This window comes from Gopherus flavomarginatus, chromosome 16 (genome assembly GCF_025201925.1).
Source record: "Gopherus flavomarginatus isolate rGopFla2 chromosome 16, rGopFla2.mat.asm, whole genome shotgun sequence".
Taxonomy (NCBI): domain Eukaryota; kingdom Metazoa; phylum Chordata; order Testudines; family Testudinidae; genus Gopherus; species Gopherus flavomarginatus.
Genome location: NC_066632.1, coordinates 6,353,659 through 6,378,206, shown reverse-complemented (window position 1 = coordinate 6,378,206; position 24,548 = coordinate 6,353,659). Strand labels below are relative to the sequence as shown.

The 24,548-nt window shown below is 47.3% G+C and overlaps 2 long non-coding RNA genes across 4 annotated transcripts; both read left to right on the top strand.

Moving 5' to 3' along the window:
* Window positions 1-1,729: 1,729 nt before the first annotated feature.
* Window positions 1,730-18,497, top strand: LOC127035301 (uncharacterized). 3 transcript variants are annotated; one of them, XR_007769642.1, is made up of 4 exons: window positions 1,730-1,791; window positions 14,995-15,110; window positions 15,479-15,817; window positions 17,239-18,497. It is a non-coding gene; the product is annotated as an uncharacterized LOC127035301 (long non-coding RNA). The 3 variants fall into 3 exon arrangements; XR_007769643.1 differs by lacking the exon at window positions 1,730-1,791 and adding an exon at window positions 2,328-2,369; XR_007769641.1 differs by lacking the exon at window positions 1,730-1,791 and adding an exon at window positions 12,520-12,669.
* On the top strand, window positions 2,443-7,568 carry LOC127035305 (uncharacterized). Its single transcript, XR_007769647.1, has 2 exons — window positions 2,443-2,565; window positions 5,322-7,568. It is a non-coding gene; the product is annotated as an uncharacterized LOC127035305 (long non-coding RNA).
* Window positions 18,498-24,548: the final 6,051 nt, after the last annotated feature.

Genomic DNA, 24,548 nt, shown 5'->3' with positions numbered 1-24,548 from the left:
GAGTGTTTTGGGGCACTCTGGTCCCTCTGAAAAACCTTCCCTGGGGACCCCAAGACCCAAATCCCTTGAGTCTCACAACAAAGGGAAATAATCCTTTTTCCCTTCCCCCCTCCAGGTGCTCCTGGAGAGATACACAGACACAAGCTCTGTGAAACTACACAGAGTGACTCCCCCTCTCCGTTCCCAATCCTGGAACAAAAAGTACTTTCCTCTTCACCCAGAGGGAATGCAAAATCAGGCTAACAAATCCAACACACAGATCTCCCCTGATTTCTTCCTCCCACCAATTCCCTGGTGAGTACAGACTCAATTTCCCTGAAGTAAAGAAAAACTCCAACAGGTCTTAAAAGAAAGCTTTATATAAAAAGAAAGAAAAATACATACAAATGGTCTCTCTGTATTAAGATGATACAATACAGGGTCAATTGCTTAAAAGAATATTGAATAAACAGCCTTATTCAAAAGAATACAAATCAAAGCACTCCAGCACTTATATTCATGCAAATACCAAAGAAAAGAAACCATATAACTTACTATCTGATCTCTTTGTCCTTACACTTAGAAACAGAAGACTAGAAAGTAGAAACTGCTTCTCCAAAGCTCAGAGAAAGCAGGCAGACAGACAAAAGACTCAGACACAAAACTCCCTCCACCCAGAGTTGAAAAAATCCGGTTTCCTGATTGGTCCTCTGGTCAGGTGCTTCAGGTGAAAGAGACATTAACCCTTAGCTATCTGTTTATGACACTGAGGCTGCGATGGCTCCGTCATTGCGATCAAGTCCCTAGCCGAGGCAAAGGTCTCCGGCGTAGATGGTACCCATAGCTCGACCCCTGATCTTAAGGGGAAGCTAGGAGGGGCTGTACTCGACGGACCTTCCGGGCCCGGAGTCGACAGCAGCCCTGCAGGCGGTGCCGCGGCCAGGGTAGGTGCCGGGCGCTCCACTCGGGCCTGCCTGGATGGTGTTGCAGACGCCGAGGGACGTGAGTCTGCTCCCGGTGCCAGAGATGGTCGGTGCTGGGGAGTCTTGCCGGTGCCAGCGCGGTCCGGTGTCGGAGTAGAACTGGCTGACTGCGCCGCCGGCGCCGGAGACAGAGCCGCTTCCATAAGGAGAGCGCGGAGTCTTTGGTCTCTCTCCTTCTTCGTGCGAGGCTTAAAAGCCTTGCAAATGCAGCACTTCTTGCTGATGTGCGATTCCCCCAGGCACTTAAGGCACGCTTCGTCGGGATCACTCATAGGCATCGGCTTCTTGCATGCCGAGCACTGCTTGAAGCGCGGCGAGCCAGGCATGGGCCCCGTGCCGGGTGCCGGGGAGGGCAACGGCCCACCCGCGAGCGATGTTAAACAACTATATACAAGACTCTAATTAACTACTATATTAACAAACTATCTACTACTTATCTATGAACTATTTACAGCTAAGACAACGAACAAGTACAGGAGAGCTAGGGACGTGGAGGACAGCAAGCCGCACTCCACAGTTCCAGCAACCGACACGGCGGTAAGAAGGAACTGAGGAGCGAGCGGGCCGGCAGGGGTATATATCTAGTGCCATAGTGGCGCCACTCTAGGGGGCGACCTGCCGGCCCACTGGAGTTGCTAGGGTAAAAAGTTTCCAGCAAACGTGCACGCGCGGCGCGTACACCTACCTGGAATGGATATGAGCAATCACTCGAAGAAGAACTGAGTTTTTCTCTAACAATTAGGGGGTTCATCCGGGATGGCACGCCTACTGAGACACAGACAGCTGCTACGGATCATTCCCCTTCGAACTCCATGGCGCCACAAGAGAGGTATGAGACCTTTTGAAATCTCTATTGGGATATCGGAGGAGGACTATCCGTGGGGCCTTCTGTCCCTGTTGGGCTCACGCCATCTGAACTTATTGACTGTGCAGCAAGTTCAGATGCAAGGTGGTATTGGGGAAAGGCACCAACAAGGTGAGTTTATAGCAGTACTGGGGAACTGCTTGGCTGGCCAACAAGGTAATGCATAGAGAAATGCATTAGGTAATGCATAGAGAAATGCATTAGGTATGCACCGGTGCTGAGGGGTTTTTACTGCCTCAAGAGGGGCTGTCATACTGCCTCATGGTATTGGGTCTGGACATAAGGTACAGATACATCATGGTATTTGGAAATAAAGGCCTTGGTGTGTGTGTGTGTGTGTGTGTGTGTGTGTGTGTGTGTGTGTGTGTGTGTGTGTGTGTGTACACACACACACACCAGTGTGAGTGACTGTTACCGGAAGACGCCCAGAGTACTCTGTGAAGCGAAAGCTCATGACCAGGACTACTCTAACGCAAGCCCAGTAACAGGAGGATCTTAGAAGGTCCGACCCACAGTGGGCTGACTCGTCCTGGCATCGTCCGGTGAGGAAGCTACCTGGGTCTAGGAGTGTGTGAACCCACCTACCCTTCCCCTTTCCTTTCCGTGTGGGCTACTGACAGTCTGATCATTTCACTGGATGCAATCAGAGTAAGCAGCGCCGTCTCCCTGATACTAGCCGACGCTCTTTGCTGAAGAGAGATGTAGGAGGGTCGTGGCGTCCTTGTTAGCCTCTCCTGTGTGAGTACCCTGTAGGGAGAGATCATTAGTTTATGTGCCACTAGCGCGGACAGGGCATCACCCTGTGTGTGTGTCTGTGATTGGAAAATGGGTGGGGGACAGTCTAAGCATTCCACCTCACCCCCTAAGGGTACCCAGCATATTACATGTACATGCATTATGGTCCAACAACCTGCAGGTATTTAGAGAATTGAAATCTTTACACGTGTGAAAATCCATCTAAACAATGCCCACTAGAAGGTACCTTCAATCTAGATAAGATCATACATCTAAGAGGAGCTTTTAATCAGCAAAAAGCCCTGACACAGCATGAGCAATTTGTCTATTGAGGAAAGGAACGGGTTAATTTGAACTTCAGCTTGGCCCAGGGATAAAGAGAAAGTTGCTCTGCGTTCAAGGTCAAGAATCAATGCAGACTATGCTAAGTATGAAGAAAAACTGCTTTCGGCTTCAGGTGGCTGTGAAAAAATATAGACAGAGGCAAACCAAAGGCACTACAAGTTACAGAACTGAGATTACATTTGCAAAGCTTAGCTGTCCAGGGAGATCCAACAGTGTGCCTTTGTGACCCCGGAGCCGGTGTGGCTTGGTGACACGGAAGAAGCTAGAGGCAGCCGACCTGGACTGGAATCTCTGAAAGAGACGCAGCAGGAGATTCCAGGGCATAAAAGAACAGCCCTCCCAAGAGCGGAAGCATGTTGGAAATTCTGTACAAGCTGTATACAGGATAAACTCCCATCCACCTCTCCCCCTTCTCTGAACATTATACACAGAAGTGGCCAGTCTGGATGTACGTGTGTGAATATGAAAGTGGCTTAGGGCTTGGGGCATTAAGGTTTTTCCTGAGTGATGTGGGAGCGTTCCCAAGACTCTCTCCGTTGTTGTTCTATTATTTTATTAATGAAGCTTTAAAATTCAGTTATATGGAGTGTTTTCTTTATCTTCCCCGACGATCCTGTAGTGTCAGCCTGATCACCTGACACGAGGGACAGATTGGTAACAAAAATTTGTCACAGTTTGGTGAGCAATTAGGAATGGGGGAGCCCTGCAGAATTCACACTATCTATTTGTTTTACCCTTGTTATTTTATGTTTGCTTTGTTTGGTACTGTTGGTGTTGTGTGTTGAGGACTGCATGAGTAAAAGTGAGCCCTAATAAGATAAGGAAATAATAGGGTTCTGGTTATATTCTGGTTACCTGGTTACTGTATTTCTGTCTTATACCTTTGGGTGTTAGGTGTGTGGGCGGAACTGAGCTTCTTGTTCATAATTCCTCAGGGTGGAAGCCATAGCATGAGAGGAAGCCTTGAGGTCGTATTAAGATCCTTCTGTTCCGTCCCCTGTAGCAGTCAGTATAAGCAGAGATTGCTGGCTTGGATTTTTTGGATTAGACCATTATTCCCTTCTTCTTTCTGTTTAATTCTCTATTTGAGTGCCAGAAAAGGGGATGAGTGGGTCTCAACGGAAACCCTCTAAGGATAGCCCTTTGGATTACATGTTAAATAAATGGCCTTTACCCGGTGTTCAGAAAGGAATGCTGAAGAGGAAAGTTTCTGATGTCTTTAAAATGTTTGTAAATAAATTCTGGTAAAGTTAATTATGTCCCTTTTAAGGTAAGAATCTTTAAGCTGTGGATAGCTTTGGATCCAAAAACAAGCCTGAAAGCATCTGTATTAATGCAAATTATCTAACTGATCAGGTAGAAGCCACTGAAACCTGGGCTGCCTATGAAACAAATACAAGAAAATATGGGGTAATTCCTCTGTTTTGCCTGAAATCAACAAGGGTATTTGTATATTTTAAGTGATGATTGACTGCCCAGAAGGGGTAGATCTGTTTTTTTGTTTTTTGTTTGGTCTTTCAAATAATCAGAGAAAACTGATGCCAGTTGAACAGCATTCAACATACCACGCATTTACTGGCACAATAGGAATCATGTTTTGTGTTCTATGTTCTGTTTTGTGGTGTTTGTCTCGTGGTCAAAATTGTTGTGTTTAATATTTTCATAGGATAGTCTAATTTAAAATCAAACAGAAGGGTTAAATGCAGATACTTGTTTTATTCAACTTGGAATACAAAGTGTTTGGATAAATCAGGAAAATGTGATATACTAAAGTCTAATACATTTCTGTAAGTAAGAAAAAGAAACTTCATTGGCCAAATCTTTTAGTGGAAAATTGTTATTAAAATTTGCATCCCAACAGTCTTTGGAAGCAAGGACATGAAAAGTTAACCCACTCCCCATATTGTACATGGGATCCTTCTGGCTACCTCGGATTTCTAACCAGAGGGCTGGGGATGGTGGGTAGCTATTGGACTATAGGTTGTATTGAGTGAACTCCTCAAAGTGGGTGTGCTTGTTCTGGCTTGTTGCTACAAAGCTCTGTAATAAGGTTATTTTAGTGAAAGGGTATATGTGGAATACATTGACTAATAAGACTAATGGACTAGATCATGACAATGTTTATGTGTTTGTTGTTGGGAAAAAGGTATATGAGTGAAGAATGGAAGTTTCCTTTGTAGATTAAAAGAAGCCAAGAAGGGGAGAAGGAAAAAGAACAGAATGAGTTAACTGGAAAAAAAAATAGCTAGCATGCTTAGGCTAAAGATAAGACTGGCCCCATTCAAGGACACTGCACACAGCTAAGACTTGGCTGACAACCAAGAAACAGGGGGCTTGAATGTGCCCAAACAGCTATGAGATCTGCAAAACACTGCCAGACATTAATGAAATGTGTTAGGTTTCTTTTCTCGCAGGAAAAGAAGCGCTACCTAAAGATTCTAGCAGCCCTGCCACTCCTTGGAACCAGGAGACTGGATCTATGTAAAGGTCCACCAACGAAAGACTGCTTTGGCTCCATGCTGGAAAGGCCCTTATTAAGTCCTGCTGACTACCAACACCACTGTGAAGTGCCAAAGACTGACTGCTTGGACCCAGATTCTCACTGCAAAAAGACCCCTCTACCTCAGGAGGATTCTCCTACTGATGATTAGCCAATTCCTCCTTCTAGCTCTGTTGTGCCTTCTGGACAGCAGGAAAAAGGGACAAAGTGAAGTGCTAGTAACCTCTCCCTTGTCCACTGACAGATCTACTGTGCCTTTGGATTTTTCTAGAAGAATCAAAACCATGGCAGGGTGATGTGCTGGTAACCTCTCCCCTGTAGGATGCTGAACCATGACTGTTTCGAGGAAGAAGAAGGAACACTCACTCCTCTGACATTGCCAAAGTCCAGGAATTCCTGACTAGAAAGGACATTAAGAACTGACCCTGGTGAAGAAACAAAGAATTATACACTGGCAGGAAGAAATTTGTGGGACCCATGCTTGGGAATGTGGTATTGATTGGATTTTGGAGTTTATTCTACAGGCTGCACCCTGTGTTTGGGATAAATCCTTCAGCATGTCTTGCTCTCCCTAACTGGATTTTAAATAACAAATACCCAAAGAGTTTGTTCTGGCACTGGAAATTTTACCTGTATTGAAACCATTCCAGTGACTGATAATGTAACCTGTACCTTATTGCAATACACCCCCTCCTATGCTATTAATGTTAGTGCCTTTTGAAAGTACCTGAGAATAGTTAAAGAACAGATGTGATATAGTACTACACCAGAGATGTATTAGGATATCAATGGACTGTGATTAAAACAACACTAGGGACTGTCAAATTTACATTGCCCTTATCCAGTTTCCCGATCAGCTCTACATACCCAAATTGCTCACAAGGGGCTGCCATTAGATTAGCACAACAGAGGACCTGGGTTATTTCCTCTGGAAGAAGAGGGACTTGATCAGATCCCTATGGGATGGGACCAATAGTGCAGCAGTCATTTGGAATATTCTTAAAAGCCAAGAACATGATGAGAAATTGGGCCAACTAGAAAAGGCCACTAGCCTTATTTCTGGAGCTCAGCTAACCCAAGTACAGGCTGGAGTTGGTGAGTTACATGTCATTTCCACCTTTAGTTCAATGACCCAGAAGTTACTAACAGAGATGGTATTGAATATCACTGAGGCTGGGAAGGCATTTCAGTGGGATCTAGTATGTTTAGAAATTCAGGATTTCCTGAATGACCAGCTGATGGCCATTTGGAGTGATCTTGAGTACCAGCCTTGGCCCACTGCCCTTACAGACACATCAGGAGTACCATCTGATCTGTGGTCATGGAGACATACTTGGACACTTTCTGGGTGGAAGTGTGGACATTTACAGTGCTCCTTCCAAGCATAAGGACCAGTTAGGGGGATGTGGGCTCCCACATACCAAATCCTGATGGGTCCATGGGGAGGATGCATGTGGGACTGGATTATTCACCGAGACATCTGGGAAATTAGATCACCTAGAATACCTAACTGATTTATAGTCAGTGCCCCTAGAATAACACCTGATATTTTGGATAGGAATAGGGAGTCAATGGACATTTGGTTGTTAGAAACCCTACAGCTTCAGTGTATCCATAAACTGAAGCCAGGGAAAGTTGTCAATGTGCATAATAACGTTTGCTGGGAGGGTAGAGGACAAAGAACTATCCTGACAGGACACCTACTTTTTCAAGCTAATGATAGCTGTGTGTATGTTAGAACCACCACATTGCAAGATACACATTTTAATCTCATTACCACTGCAGGCAATCATATTGTTTGTTGGTCTGCAGATAGAATTTTGCAAGTAGCCCTTAGTTTCCAGATACCCTTTAATTGGACAAGCTTAGTACCTGATCGATTTCAAGATTTGCTTTCATTGTTACCAGCGGTTCAAAGGATCTCTGAAATATAAGGGCAAATTTACATGCTTCAAAATATATATCAAGCTGAAAAGAATGCCTTTCATACAGCTTATAGAATGTTTACTTTATGTACTAAGTCTGATATATTGTGCTTTGTGACCAAAACTGTACAACAACCCCATCATATTATTGCTTTGGGAATGTTATTGCTTGTATTGCTGTTAGTTAGTTTAGGATTATGTTGTTGTTGTAAAATAATAATAATACCTTTCATGTCCATGTTGTCAGAGGTGTGTTGTCAGATGCTACCAGTGTGGTGCTCTGCTCTCTCCTTGTTGGAATCACTCGGCTGCGTGCATGTGTTCCCTCTGTGTGCTGCCCCAGCTCTGTGCAGATAGCTGACACAGCAGACTCCGAAAGAACTCCCAATAATCACAGAGTCTAGTAAGGTACGAAGGCTCATCGGCCAGGTTTATTGCCTTATGGACACAATTGCCCTTCCCTGTAGGTTTCTTAGCCTAATTCAGGGCATACTACGAGAAAGTGCCTCTTGACAGTGGACTCGGCTCAATCAGTGGTGGGACCTTCCACTGCCCCCTCTGCCGGACAAAGACATCTCCCCAAGGATGCATTCTTATACACAGGTACAAACAAGTTACACATCACTCCTGACGTATTGAGGTACAACCCCTCTACGTAGTAAGGTGCCGCCTCTCACCTTGTACATGTTGGTTTGAAGAAAACAACTCTATCCATCATTTTACCCTTTTGCCCCTGTCATTGGGATGGGTCAGTCTGTCCGTTGTTATCTGTGAGGAGTGTACAAGTATGCAAATGTTCTGATATCTGGTGTCCAGTACCTTTTAGGTACGTATCTTCTTCCAGCATCAGCCCTTTCCTTGCCAGCTTCTGTGAGCAGGGCCTGCCTCTGGCTCACAGCTTCACTTTGCTTTATGTTAGCAAAGTCTTGGCCATTATTTTAGTTCAGGCCTCAGGCCTCAGACTGGGCCTTTATCAGGGCCTTCACTTACTACAGTCCATGCTAATCATGCATTGGCATTATATCCAATGAAAACCCCTAAGGTTGAAACATCTGATGTAGAATCAGAAATCCATGGCTCAATGCAAATAGAGATTTGAAAGTGTCTGTTGTACTAGGAGTACAAAAGGGGGGAGTGTGGAAGTACAGAAAGAACTGACAGGGATTTGTAGGGGAACGTAATGCATGACAGTCTCTGTTAGCCAGAGTTGGGCTAACTGTAACCCTAATAACGCGAGATTTGTAGAAGCGAGGATTGTGTGAGGGGAGCAGAAAAGAACTGTGTGAGAAGTTGTTTTGACTTTGTGTAGATTATGTGTAGATAGACTGGCGTCTCTCAGAAATGAGAAAAAGAAGATATCAGGATGACCTATGTATAAACAAAATGCAGCTGTTGCTTATTATTGTCTGTAACAAAAGTATAAATGCTTGTTGTAATTGTTTACCTCTTGAGAGACCTGTCTAGGAAGGGGAGACCCTATGTCCTAGTGCACTCTCTCCCTGTTGTAGCTGCTAAACAGAATAAAGTATCTGACTCTGCTGCATCCAAACAAAAAAGCGAGAACTGAGTTTTTCTCCGACAGCCCCATCAGGCACTGGGATCTCAACCCAGAATTCCAAGGGGCAGGGGAGACTGCAGGAACTATGGGATAGCTATGGGATAGCTACCCACAGTGCAATGCTCCAGAAATTGACACTAGCCTCGGTTACATGGATGCACACCGCCGAATTATTGTGCTTAGTGTGGCCGCGTGCATTCGACTTTATACAATCTGTTTTACAAAACAGTTTTATGTGAAATCAGAATAATCCCGTAGTATAGACATACCCAAAGATACAGAGTCAATATCCATAACTTCAGATACAAACATGATCCATGCATATAGGTAGGATAATCATATTCGGCAAATCATAACTTTTCCAGTGACGCTGCACATGACTCATCTTGTACAAAATGCCTCATGTCCTAATCATATTATAATCCTGCCACTATGCTGAATATGGGCTGTAGTGTGAGATGTTGGGAATGGAACTTCCCCTCTTTGTGGAACAGGAAATAACCCTCTAGCCAGGGTTGGGAAAACTTCCCAGACTCCCAATTCTGGAGCCTGAATCTACTGACATTTCAGTAGTTACCATCAACCCCAATTTTTGTGGCAACTGCAAACTTTATCAGTGATGATTTTATACTCTCTTCTAGGTCATGAATAAGAATGTTAAATAGCACAGGGCCAAGAACCAATCCCTGTGGGAACCTCCTAGAAAGAAACCCACTCGACCATGGTTCCCCGTTAACTATCACAGTTTTTAATCTATTTAACGTATGCCGTGTTTATTTTGTACCTTTCTAGTCAAAATATTGTGCTGAACCAACTCCTATGCCTACGTATATTACATCAGTACTATTAGCTGCAAGTAAATGTTTGATCTCATCCAATAAGGATATCCAGTTAGTTTGATAGGATCTATTCAGGGCCGGTGCAACCATTTAGGTGGACTAGGCTGTTGCCTAGGGCGCCAAGATTTGGGGGCGCCAAAAAGCAGTGCCCCCCCAATTTTTTAAGTGGTTGAGCAGCCGCTGCTGCTGGGATCGAGAGGGACTCTGAGCTGCCGGGGGCATTGGCAGCGGGCAACCCAGGGTGTCCCCTGGGTCAGGGCACCGCTGCGGCAGCCAGCAGCCCAGGGTTTATAGGTGGCAGGTTCTATATGCTTGCGGTGCTCGAGCACCAGCAATATTCAGGGCTGGGGGCCCTGCTCCTGCAATATTTGGAGCTGAGTCTCTCCCCCGGCCCTGCCTGGATCGAGCCCTGGCCCCCGCGGGTCTCCTCTGCCCCCGCTCTGCCAGGTCCCTGCCTGACAGAAAGCAGCGCAGCGTCTCTCCCCTGCCTGCTTCTGTTGCTGGAGTAGAGCGGCTTCCAGCAGAACTGCTGTCCGCTGCCCCAGGGTCCTAGTGCCCCCAATCTCCTACTGGCAGGGCAGGCTGCCCTTACCCTGTGCTTCTGGCCTCGCCCTGAGTCTCTCCATCACCCCTCAGCCCCCACACCCTAATCCTCTACCTCAGCCCTGAGCCGCCCCTCACATCATGAATCCTTCATCCTCAGCCTCAATCCTCATCCCCCTGCACCCTAATCCTCTTCCTCAGCTCCCCCCACATCATGAACCCCTCATCCTCAGCCCCAACCCTCATCCTCCTGCACCCTAACACTCTTCCCCAGCCCTGAGCCCCCCGCATCATGAACCCCTCCTCCTCAGCCCCAATCCTCATCCTCCTGCACCCTAATGCTCTTCCCCAGTCCTGAGCCCCCTGCAGCATGAACCCCTCCTCCTCAGCCCCAACCCTCATCCTCCTGCACCCTAGTGCTCTTCCCCAGCCCTGAGCACCCCCACATCATGAACCCCTCATCCTCAGCCCCACAGCCCTCATCCCACACCCCAGCCCTCTGCCCTAGCCCTGAACTCCGTCCTGCATCATGATCCCTCATCCTCAGCCCCAACCCTCATCCCCCTGCACTCCCTCCTATCCCCAAACTCCCTCCCAGAGCCTGCACCCCTCACCCTTTCCTGCACCCCCACTCCCAGCCTGCACCCAAACTCCATCCCAAAGCCTACACCCCTCACCCCATGCTGCACACCCACCTCCTGCCCCAGCCCAGAGCCTGCACCCAGCACCCAAACTCCATCCCAAAGCCTGCACCCCTCACCGCCTCCTGCACACCCACCTCTTGACCCAGCCCGGAGCCTGCACCCAGCACCCAAACTCCATCCCAAAGCCTGCACCCCTCCTGACCCTAATCCCCAGCCTAGGACCTGCACCCCAAAGCTCCCCCCCAAACCTCTCCCAGAGCCTTAGACAAGTGGGGGTGGAGTTTGGGGGGGCAGGTTCTGGGCACCACCAAAATTTCTACAAACTTGCCACCCATGCCTGGGTCAGCGTGCCACGAGCAGCCCAGGGGTTCCACTGTGCAGTTGCTGCTTCACTTTTCCTGCCTCCCAGGCTTGCGGCGCCAATCAGCTGTTTGGCACCGCAAGCCTGGGAGGAGAAATAGAGCAGGGCAGCGTGCTCGGGGAGGACACAGAGCAGAGGTGAGCTGGGGTGGGGAGGTAACGCAGGGCTCCTCGGGCCAAGGGGTGGGGAGCAGCCGCGAGGGTGGGGGGCACACTTCAGGGCGAGGAACTGCTGCAGGGCTGGGGGGAGCGCAAGGTGGAAGTTTCGCCTAGGGCTTGAAACTTCCTTGCACTGGCCCTGGATCTATTGTGTCTACACTTTTTTAATGGGTACTGATTACATTACCCTCCTTTAATTCTTTATTAATGAAATCCAGTATCGGCTGCTCCATTCTCTTGCCCAGTGTTGATTTCAGATTGACAGACTTGTAATTAGCTGTGTCATCTCTTTTATGCTTTTTAAATATTGACACAGCATTAGCTTTATTCCAGTCTTCTGGAATTTCCCAAGTGTTCCAAGTCCTAATTAAAACCAACATGAACAGTCCACCAGGCTCCTCCAGCAGGTCTTTCAGAACTCTAATTATCTGATTTAAACATATCTAACTTTAATAGCTGCTGTTTAACGTCCCCGGGAGTTACTTTTGGAATGGAAAGACTGTCAGCGTCAACATCTTGTGATATGAGTTACATCATCTGTTTTTCTCCAAATTCAGGAGAGAAATATTTATTGAACACTTTTACCTCTTCTGCATGATTGTTGATAATTCTGCCATTTCCATCTAGTAATTTACCACTACCATTGTTAGGATTAATTTTGTACTTTTAAAAACTTCCTTCTTATTGTCATTGGTTGATCATTGCTTTCTGATAGCTTCCTTGGCCAACTTTCTACAATTCTGACCTTCTAACTTAGATTCTTTACTATTGACTTCCCCTTTCTTCCATATATTTTATTTGGAGAGTGTTGGATTTCCTACCAGGGAGACACCAGCAGGGTCCAGAGACAGCCTCATCTCCTGTATTAAGCTCTGGCTAGTAGCTATGTGATAAATGTGATGACCCTGCTTCCATCTGTCAGCTGGGAGACACAAAGGTTCTCTCTTTCCCCTCTCTGATGCCTCCTGGCTGCTCTAGGCAAAGTGGGGTGGGACTCTGTTAACATGTGCCTCACAGAGCTTCCATTTACCTGGTGCTGCTGGTCTGTGAATAGTGGGGTTGTGAGTGGGGCAGCAGATACTGAGAGTTGGACCCTTGCTCTTTCAGGGGCCAGTGACTTTTGAGGAGGTGGCTGTGTATTTCACCATGGAGGAATGGGCTCTGCTGGACCCTGTTCAGAGAGCCCTCTACAGGGAAGTCATGCAGGAGAACTATGAGACAGTGGTCTTGCTGGGTAAGGAGTCCTGTCTCCTGGGTTATTAGAAGCTCTAAAGAACCTGAGCAGTAATAACTTTATATCTTTATTCATCATCCAAGTTTTGACAAGTTTCCTTGCCCCCCTTTTTTTCCTTATCTCCAATACACTAGCGGGCAGCAGGGAGGGATGAGATAATGAGAGACGAGGAGGGAACAGAAGCTCCCGAGGTGCCGGGAGGTGGTGCCCCTCGAGTAATGAGAAGAAGGCTATGTTTACTAAACCGTATCGCTAAATCAACCATGGCTAGATCAATCTCAGAGAGTCAATCCCGGCTGTAGTGTCGACTTGCCCTTAATAACCCATTTCTTTATGTTCACCTCCTTGCCCCTCCACGCATGTTCCAAGCTAATAAGCAATACTCTGATTGTGACATCTTACCTCTAGCGAGTATAAAATTGCCCACAAGACGTGAGACTAGGTCATAGATCATAAAATCAGGTTGGGGTCAAGAAAAGTGAGAGTTTGGAGAGAGTCTCGTCCCCCCTCACCCCATCTGCAGCAGCCACAAGCTGTCTTCCCTCCAGGCTCCTTGGATCTTTGAGCCCATCCCTCCTGAGGTTGAATGACCCAGTTCTTGTTTCTTACATTCTCCTTTTCCGGAAGAATTAGAAGCTGTTGCACCTGGACTTTAGCATTTAATTCCCCAGCCTTCTCCTCACATTGGGGGAGTTTAATTCTCCCTCCCATTACGCCTGAGTCACTAGATGTCCTAATGCCCCAAAATATCTTTTTGCAATGTCACAGTTCAGGGGTAGCCAAACCTTTGACCTGCCTCCATGGTCTGCTCAAGAAATGGCCCCTCAGGTATCAGGTCTCTTGCCAGCCCCTCTCTGTGGGTAGGGACCCATATGCCTCTCCTTTTTGACCAGTGTGTGAGGATTGCAGCTTGTCCTCCACTGTCTTTGCTGGACTAACGTCCAGTTCCTGTGCTTTGCTTTCTCTCCAGGGGCTGTGAGCAGTGTGTCTGAGATAGACGTGGGACTTTTGGTGATGCTTGTATGACGCCAATACACACCTCAATTTCCTGATGTGATTGGTATTGTTATGATTATAAAGGGCAGGAGACATGAAGTGTTTTGTCACCTCGCTGTCATGGGGTGATATGAATGGGTCATTAAAGACTGGCTGGGAGTAACCTACATCAATGGAATACCCGACAGAGACAAGGGAATGACTGTCACCCAGGGCTGCCCAGAGGATTCAAGGGGCCTGAGGTCTTTGGAAGCATGTCCCCCTTACCCTAACACCACAGAGCATTTCCCCCATGTCCTCCTTACCAGCTCTGATGCCGCAGAGCATTTACCCTGTGTCCCCATTCCCTGTTCCCTCTCCTGTTTGACTCAGTTTATATAGTAATATTCTCAGCTATGCTTTTGCTTAACCAATCATTGTACTGAAATTTAACTAACTAATCCTAACACATTGAAACATAATTCTCTAACCAACTGTATCCCACTATTCTAATTAACTTACACCTAGCAAAATTATTATGCAGCAGACAAAAACAGTTAGAGAACCAGACTGATTAACATTGTAAAAGTGGTGGCCATAAAGATAAAACAATACAAAAATGAGGGTTTCACAACCACAAGCATTGAGAAGTGATTTCTTGCCAAACAGGCTGCTATCCAACTAAGTTTTCTTTAACCATCTTAAGATCTGTTTCTTTATCTGGTGGTGATGGGCACTATCAGGATAGGATCATCTTCCTAACCGCCCAATAGCACCTTATTTCAGTGTGACTGGTTTGGGATGTGAGGATGTGACCCTTCGCTTCCCAGCTTATGGCTGAACCTGCTGCTTAGCCAAAGGCCTTAGCCTAAGAACAAGGCCTCAGACTGTCACAGTAAGAGAAGGCCCTTACAAATACAGACAGTGATTTTGATTCTTTGTTTTCATATTCCTGTAAGTAGCTAAGTGATAAAAATGCACCTAAGTTCTTAAACTATAGGCTTTACAGGCAGGCCTGAATATCTCTATTCTATCAGTGGGTTCTATCCCTTCTCGCATTCTGTATCTGTCTTGTGTATTTAGATTGTAAATTCTTCAGGTCATGGGCCATCTACTATTCTCTGTTTGTACTTTGCCTAGCACAATGGGGACCCACTGTTAGGGAGTCCTTAGGCACTAAGGTAATGAATATGATTTATAACCATAATAACTCTCTGGCTACTTTGAGCCAAGGAAGCTGGCCTTGGGTGTTACTGCTTAAAAATGAGCTGGGGGTTAAAATCATGGACTATTCTTTGTGACAAGTATCCCACAAATTCCACTGACCTCCCTCATTTTCTTTGCCTGCAGCAGGGTTTCCAGTTTCCAAACCTGATGTGATCTTACAGCTTGAATGAGGGGAAGAGCTGTAGGTCCCAGACCTCCAGGGCTCTAGAAAGAAGTGCTTCCAAGAGCTGCCTTCCCAGGTGAGGACTTGGTTAAACCAACTCAACAACTGTGTGGGAATGCAGGAAACATTGGAGATGCCCTATAAAGACCCTGTAAGCTCTCCAAGTTCAGGATTGTTCCCTGCAGGTGTGGAATCATTATGGCAGATGTGACTCATGGCTTCCCTCCTATTCTGACTGACAACTGGCAGCAGGTCGCTCCCCGATCTCACTTTCCCCTGAGTGTTCTTATAAGATGCAGACAATAACTGATCCCTTCTTCTCTCCTCTGGGGAAGGTTTTGGGGAAAATCAGCTCCTGATAGGTTCGATCTCTCCCACACATATTTTGGATTGTTATCTCTTTGTCCATTCCTCTCTCTGAGATTTTCTTTCTTTCTGGTGCAGATAGTGATCTATGTCTGGATTCTCTCTGTCTCCCTTCAGGTGATGGGATGGTGAGTCAGAATGAGGAGGAGAAATCCCATCAGAAAGATGCTGAGCAAGGAGAACCACATGGAACTTTATCAGGAAGATCCAAAGGGAATGTTTCCGGGAGTTGTACACTCTCAGAAAATACAAAAGCCTGTGAGACTCAGGAGAGGCCAGAGGGAAAGTTTAGTATCCTCTCAGACCTTGTAACAAGCGACAGAATCAACTTGGAAGAGACACGCTACACATGCCATGAGTGTGGGAAAAGCTTTAGTCAGAGCTCTGCCCTTTTCAGACATCAGAGAATCCACACAGGTGAGAAACCTTATGAATGCTCTGAGTGTGGGAAATGCTTCACTGATAGTTCAGCCCTCATCTCACATCCAGGACCAGTGCTAGGGTTTTGAGCGCCCTAGGCGGACGGCAATTTCGCTGCCCCGCGCACTGGTCCCGCGGCTCCAGTAGAGCTGCCGCAGTGGTGCCTGCGGGAGGTCAACTGGAGCCGCGCAAGCAGCTGACTGTCCGCAGGAATGACTGCGGCAGCTCCACGGGAGCTGCCTGTCACCCCCTCCAGACACCCTGGACTGCCGTCTGCCGCAGCGGCAGCTGGCAGCCCGGGGTTTCCCTGGGCCAGGGGACTCCCGCCCCTGGGTTGCCAGCTGCCAGGGTGGCGCCCTGACCTGGGGGACACCCTGGGCTGCTGGCTGCCACGGAGGTGCCCTGACCCGGGGGACACCCTGGGTTGCCGGCTGCCATGGAGGTGCCCTGACCTGGGGGACACCCTGGGCTGCTGACTGCCACGGAGGTGCCCTGACCCGGGGGACACCCTGGGTTGCCGGCTGCCATGGAGGTGCCCTGACCTGGGGGACACCCTGGGCTGCTGGCTGCCACGGAGGTACCCTGACCCAGAGGACACCCTGGACTGCCAGCTGCCGCCGACAGCTCAGACTCCCTCTCTTGTCCCAGCAGTAGCGACTGCTCAACCATTTAAAAAAAATGTGGGGGCGCTTTTTGACGCCCTCAAATCTCAGCGCCCTAGGCAACCGCCTAGTTTGCCTAAATGGTTGCACCAGCCCTGCTCACATCAGCGAATCCATCCAGGAGAAGCGCCCCACACATGCTCAGAGTGCAGGAAAATCTTTAGTCGGAACTTTACCCTGAACACACGTTGTAGATCCACACAGGAGAGAAGCCCTGCACACGCGCCGCGTGTGGGGAAAGCTGCAATTGGCGCTCAAACCTTATCACACATCAGAGAATCCACACAGGAGAGAAGCCCTGCACAGGCGCTGAGTGCGGGAAAAGCTGCAATTGGCGCTCAAACCTTATCAGACATAGAAAAATCCACATGAGTGACAAACCCTATGGATGCTCTGTGTGTGAGAAATGGTACTTCAGTCATTCAGGCCTCATCTTACATCATAGAATCAACACAGGAGAAAGGCCCCCACACATGCTCTGAGTGCAGGAAAAGCTTCAATCAGCGCTCAAGCTTCATTAGACATCAGAAAATCCACATGAGATAGAATTGTAATAAATCCCGTGACTAGGCTTGGCCAAAATATCTTTAAAAAAAATCGCATTTGCTAATTCCCACATAGTGATTTTTGTACCATCTTCACTGTGGTCTCTCAGCTCCATTAGATAAGTTGCCTTCTTCTGCCTTTTGCAGCTCATCCATCTTTGGACTCAGTCTTATGATCTTTTCTATCAATTCCTTTCTTTTTGAGTCATAGGAATGTGTGTCCCTCCTGCCAGGAATGTTCATCAGCTCCAGGTGAGGGAGAGAGGTTTGATCCCAACAAGGGACACTTGTTGCAGGCACAGAGGGTACCTGAGGCAAGCAACAGTGGTCGGTGCCTGGAGTGCTTAGCGCCAATAAACACACCAGGGTGGAGAAGCGAGCAAAGTTTATTTGAGATCTCAAAGCGGTGCTGGGAGACACAGCACGCCTCAGATCCAGCACACACAATACAAACAGGTTACCTTTTTTATACTTTACTTTTAACTAAGCCCTTCCCTTTTCCCTCCCTCCTCCTTGTAGCAGTTACATTAAGCAGTTACACTAAACAGTTAATCAAAGCTGGCGACTACAAGTCTCGCTTGTTAGGTCCGCTCCTTTGAATTACGACCTTGTCCTTTCTTCTTTGTGAATTGTTATCTCCTCTCCCTCGGCCAAAAGTATGCAGGCCTCGTTAGTTCTGCCTTATACTAGTTTGAGCTGTATGGCAACTGATAACGGATGTTGCACCTGGCCTTTTCTATTTATTGGCCTGTTAGGTCAATTAGAGTTTAAACATGGAAGGACTTTTGCTCACCAGAGGCCTAAAACAGGGAGACTTTATATCCTTATTGCCTTCCACTTTTCCAAGTTACTTAGGATTATGCTTTTGTGACACCAACACACTGAGGCAAAAACTACTTCTGCCTTCCATCCACTAGGACTGTATATGTCGTTGGCTGCTCAAGTTAGTGATCTTAATGTAAAAGTTGTAGTGCAGATGCAGCCCAGGTGCAGTGATTGGCATTAGTTTTCCCCTTGACCTGACCTAAACTCCATCACTTCTCCTAGTCTAAACAAACCCTGAGCATCACAGTTATACTGTTCCCCCATTTCAAAGCGATTGCTAGTCATCAAGTTCTCCCTTGGGGAACAAATTGTTTCATTCCCAGTTGCTCTGATGTTGCTTCAGGTTGTGCTGGAGAGCAGATATTTTTATTATCATTTTCCACACTTAAAATATATTGAACTATAACAAAGAGCAGGAACAGGCCAGGGATAGGGAAAAAAGTCATTTCACCCATTGTAACAACAGATGTAGTTAGGGTAAGTCAGAGGGAGTCCCTTATTCCCCATCGCTATTCTCCTTCAATCAGTGCTAGAACCTAAGAATCCTTTTCCTTTCCCCAGTTGTGGGATGGGAGGCTTTCAAAAGTGCTCCCTGTGCTATAGTACATGGCTAAGCTCAGAGAATAAACCCTAAATCTCCCCTGAGTTTTGCTTTTTGAATTCTGTATTTCCGATTACTTCAAGTCTGGGCACTGTGATTATTTACCAGTTTCTCTAGTACTGTTCCTACCACTGTTTCTGTAACATTTTTTGTTTTTTATGGGACAGGGTTTTTATTCCTTTGTCTAACCCCAACCTGGAAGGCCAGGGTGTGTGTTTTCTCTGGCTCCTCCCCACAGACAAATCTGACATGGTTGAATCTGCCAGGAGCAAACAAAAAGCCCCACGGGTCACACACACAAAGCAGACACACACACACAAGACACAGAAGAAAGTGAATTATATGAGCTATCAACATTTCCACTTTCCCACAGCATGTTAGTTCTGAAGGTTGTTTTAATTTGTTTATTTTCTTGGAACCAGAAATGGGGAAAGAGAACACTGGAGTCAGTGGAATTACAGCAGGAAGGGATAAGTCTCATGATTCGTCACTAACCAAAGGCTTTGTAAACAGAGCGATAATGTTACTGAATGGTCTGGCTAACACTGCAGTTAGACACAATCAGCTCTATGGGTGGTAAATTGAAAGAGGCTCTGCTGCTGATCATGAAATAGCAGCTGTTTAAAGGTAATGTGCTTCTATTTCAGTGCCTCTGGAAGTACAGAAAACAATGATCTATGTTAAAGGAAAGTTGCCATTTCTCAGAGCTACAATTTCTATTGTGTGTATACAGGAAGGTTGGAATGTGTAGCAGGTAGTTTGGTAAAGCTTAGCTATTTTATGTGGGTAATAGGCTCCTGCCCATCTCCAGCAGAGGTTTCAATCACATATTATGGCAACTTACCGAATGTCACACAAATTAGTCCATTCCTCCCCATATTCAGTCTCTGACCGGAATGTTAGAATGAGGCAGAGAACCGGGAAAGCATCACAGCAGGAATACATTAAAAAGTGGGATTAATCAGAGCTGGGATGCAGACAGAGCCTGTTCTACAGCTGGTGAAGTGACAGGGACACACTCACACGAGTGCTGGCTCTGAAATAACAGCAGAAGCAGATTGAAGAGAATGAGCTCCTGTGGGAGCTATGGGCAGCTGCCCTGTCAGTGCATCACTCACCTGGCAGGTGTTACACAAAACGCAGCACTTCCCCTCTGGAAGAGAAACACTTCCCCTCACTGCCACCACTTCATTATGCTGTCCATGAGGCTTTTTGTCCTGCAGGATTTTGATCTCTTCAGGTGGTCCATGGTGATTCATAACAGAGCCATTAGGGGAGCAGGAGTCATCCCAATGGAAATCTCTCCACTTCTTTCTTAGTGCTTAGCCCTGGCTTTGGAGATGACATTAGCCTTATCCTGTCTTGAGTTTAGGTAGGATTTTGATCACCTTCTGGGGCTTGGCAGCTTAGAACTTTTGAGGGCTTTTCTCTGCCTTTTTGGTCCCCACAGCAGTCAGTTCATTCTAGACATGGGCACAGTGACCTTCCTGAGGATCTGACAGCTTTAGCCAGCTTCTCGGTGGCTATTTTCCTGCTCACAGCCACTGTCTTCTTCTCATGCCTTGTCCTGGGGGCCCAGCTGCTGGTTGAATGTGAAGGAACCAAAGTGCTGGTGACTTTAGCCCGCACCAAGTTGCCTTTGCTCGTCAGACTCCTGAACCCCAACTGGACGTGGCTCTTGTTCTTCTGCACAGCACAGCCCTGGAGAAGAGGGATCTGCAAATGTACATTCATATGATCCCTTTGTTTAATGGATGAAAACATAAACTAGACACTTAGAGAACTGGAACAGATTTCAGCTGATGGGCAGGTTTGCTAGGTTTTTATGCATTTGGACAGTGAAATGTTGAGTGTTTACATTCATTTCAAGCATCCCCGTATAGTGGAGCCCCTGAACATACTAGAGAATGGAAATCAAAATGTTTTCCCTTTTTTCAAAAATAAAAGTAAAATAAGAGGCTTCTTAGAAGGCACTTGAATTTGAAGCAAGGACCACTTGATCTGCAGTCAAACACTCTGCGACTTAGCTGTACCCCCATGAGAGCAGATACTTTCCCCATTGTAGCTGAAGCACATCAGTGATTCGAATAGCAGAGCCAGGTTCTCTCTGGGGCACAGAGATTTTTCGGGGAATTGGTGGCTCCTTTCTTTCCTCACTCTGGAGTAAACTCAGCTTTTTATTCCATGGTACATGTTTTATGAAATAACAACAGCAGCTTGAAGAAAGAGGAGAGTGAATATCTCCCTCTCAGGGCTGAAGGTGGCCACGTCCCCTCTGTCTGACCGTTGCCATTGCAGAAGAGAAGGTTTCAATGGAATTGAATGCCCTGGCTCAGACTAGAGACACAGAAAGGTTTTGCTGTTCGGTGAACAGCAAAGGAAATTGTGTCTGTATGTGAAACTGAGGAGCGACATGAAATGCCCACAGAGTGGCACAATGGCCTAAGCTAAGGCAAGAGGGTGAAGGAATGGGGCTGAGGAATGACTGAAGTGTACTCAGCTGGGATTGAAATGACATTTGTTTGTGTCGGGTAGTGAGAAATGTGACATTAATTCAGATGCAGGGTTGAGGCGTCTTTAGCTCCTTGTAGAATTTGAACTTGATTTCCCAGAAGGGAGAAAGGGAAAGTCTGGAGCTGCCTTTAGTCCCTGGCTGGAGCAGTGTATAAAAAAGTCTCCACAGACGCAGCTGGCAATTACAGGCCACTAAGGCTAGCTTCAATACCAGGCAAATTGGGTGAAATTGTAGATCCCAATTGTTAGACACATAGGTAAACAGAATTTGTTGGGTGTAGCGGGGTGGTTACCTGCTCCTGCCCTGCGGGGCTTGAAACAGCCCAGGAGAGGGCTGTGGCTGGGGGGAGAAGCCTGGGCTGAGTGGGGAAAGTAGGCTCAGCTGTGGCCATGCCCCAATCAGGCCCAGCTGGCCCTAGAAGAGGCTGTGAGCCAGAAGTCCAGTCAGTCTCCCTCTGCTTATAGTGAGAGAAGGGCCTGGCTGCAGGGACCCAAGCAAGGCATCTAGCTTGGGAGCAGGGCTGGGGAAGGGCCAGAGGAGCTGGGAGCTCTGGTCTGGAAAGCCCCCAGGCTGCAGATCTGACTATAGGCTGAATAGGTGCAGGGTTGCAATGGGGCAGCCCATGGGGAAGCAGAGGTGGCAGGTCCAAACCCCTTTGCCTGTGATGGGTGGCTCATACTGCAGTCTGCCCCAGTGAATGGGGGCTAGATGGAGACTGGGCAGTAGCCAAGACTGAGGTGAAGTGGGGATAGTGAGTGGGGGTTCCCCTGGAGGGCAAGACCCATAACTGTGGGGGTACTGCCAGTGGGCAGCACCCTGTAAAAGGGTACCGGGGTCCTGGGAGGGACAGGGGGCCAGCTGCAGTAAGGTGGATCACCGGTCTGCAGAGGGCACACTGACGGCTGGAGAGCTGATTCCCAAGACGACCAGGAGGAGGCACCGCCGGTTGAGTCTGCCCCCGCTTACATTGGGGAAGAATGAACATGGTTTTTGTAAAGGAAAATCATGCCTCACAGAACTACTATAATTCTTTGAGGGAGTCAACAAGCATGTGGATAAAGGAGATCCTGTAGATATAGTATACTCAGATTTTCATAAAACCTTTCGCAAGGTCTCTCCCCAAAGGCTCTGAAGCAAAATGGGATAAGATGGACAGTCCTCTCTGGGATAGATAACTGGTTCAAATGCAAGAAAGAAAGGGTCTGATTTTCCGAATGGAGAGAAGTAAATAGTGGTGTCCCCCTGGGGTGTCTACTGGGACCAGCACTGTTCAACTTACTCCTAAGTGATCTGGAAAAAGGGATAAACAGTGAGGTGGCAACATTTGCAGATGATACAAACCAACTCAAGTTAGTTTCGTCCAAAAAAGAGTGCAAAGTGTGACAAAGGAATCTCACCCAACGGAGTGACTGGGCAACAAAAAGGCAGATGAAATTCAATGTGGATCAGTGCAAAGTAATGCACATGGGAAAACATGATCCCAATTCTGCATCTAAACTGACGGGGTCTAAATTAGCTCTTACAACTTACGAAAGAGATCTTGGAGTCACTGTAGATACTTCTCTGAAAACATCTATTCCATGTGCATCGGCAGTCAAAAAAGCAAACAAAATGTTTGGAAGTCATTAGGAAAGGGATGGCTAGCAAGACAGAAATATAATATTGGCTATCTATACATCTATGGTATGCCCACATCTTGAATACTGGAGCTGGTCCCCCATCTCAAAAAGATATATCGGAATTCGAAAAGATACAGAAAAGGACAACCAAAAATGATTAGGGGTCTGGAACAGTTTCCACGTGTGGTGAAATTAATAAGACTGAGGGGAGTTTTCAGCTTGGAAAAGAGATGACTAAGGGAGGGGGGCTAGGATAGAGGTCTATAAAATGATGATGGGTTTGGATAAAGTAAATAAAGAAGTATCAAAAGGGTAACTGTGTTAGTCTGGATCTGTAAAGAAGTGCTATTTACTCCTCATAATACAAGAACTAGAGGTCACTTGATGAAATGAATAGACAGCAGGTTTAAAACAAACCAAAGGAAAAGATGGTTACTCACCTTTGTAACTGTTGTTCTTCGAGATGTGTTGCTCATATCCATTCCAATTAGGTGTGTGCGCCATGTGCACGTTCGTCGGAAGATTTTTACCCTAGCAACACTCAGTGGAGTGGCACCGCTATGGTGCCAGATATATACCCCTGCTGACACCACCGTCCCTCAGTTCCTTCTTGCCGGCTACTCCGACAGAGGGGAAGGAGGGCGGGTTTGGAATGGATGTGAGCAACACATCTCGAAGAAAAGACGGTTACTCACCTTTGTAACTGTTGTTCTTCGAGATGTGTTGCTCATATCCATTCCAGTTAGGTGTGTGCGCCGCGCGTGCACATTCGTCGGAAAACTTTTACCCTAGCAACTCAGTGGGCCGGCAGGTCGCCCCCTAGAGTGGCGCCATCATGGCGCTTGATATATACCCCTGCCGGCCCACCCGCTCCTCAGTTCCTTCTTGCCGGCTACTCCGACAGTGGGGAAGGAGGGCGGGTGTGGAATGGATATGAGCAACACATCTCAAAGAACAACAGTTACAAAGGTGAGTAACCGTCTTTTCTTCTTCGAGTGATTGCACATATCTATTCCAGTTAGGTGAATCCCAAGCCTTACGAAGGCGGTGGGGTTGGAGTGAAATGTGGCAGAATGAAAACTGCTGAGCCAGAGGCTACAGCATCTCTTGACTGTTGAACCAGGGCATACTGCGAAGCAAAGGTATGGACCGAGAACCAATAGAGCTGCGTGACAGATCTCGTGGGTAGGAACACGAGCCAGCAAGGCGGCAGATGAAGCCTGAGCCCTGGTAGAATGTACGATGATGTGGCTTGGAGAAATATGAGCCAAATCATAACAAGTGCGGATGTACACCATCACCCAAGATGAGATCCTCCGAGAGGAAAACAAGCAAGCCCTCCCTTTGGCCTGCTACCGTGACAGAGCTGGGGCACCTTACAAAATGGTTCTGTCAGCGCAATATAAATGCGAGCACTCCACAGATGTTCAAGGAGTGCAATGGTTGTGCCCATTGCTTTGAGCTGTGGGTAACATGAAAGGCTGAAACCACCTTAGGGAGGAAAGCCGGGTGCGGTCATAACTGCACCTTGTCTTTGTGAAACCTAGTGTACGGCGGAACCACCGTAAGAGCTCTGAGCTCGGAGACCCGTCTGGCCGATGTAACAGCTACGAGGAAAGTTGTCGTCCAAGACAGGTATAGCAGAGGGCCGGTCGTGAACGGCTCGAATGGGGGAGACATAAGTCTGGTTAAAACTAGGTTGAGGTCCCAGGTTGGGGCTGGGCGGCGCACCTGAGGGTGCAAGCGCTCCAAGCCCTTGAGGGACCTCGAACCCATAGAGTGTGAGAACACGGAACGTCCACCTTAGCCTGGCTGGAAGGTAGAGATGGCTGCTGAGTGTATCCTCAGCGATGATACCGCCAGGTCCTGCCGCTGAAGGCCAGAGGCAGGCCAAATAGAGGGGATCGAGACCTCAGCAGGAGCAAGATCGAGCGTATTGCAGCTGTAGAAGAAACGCTTCC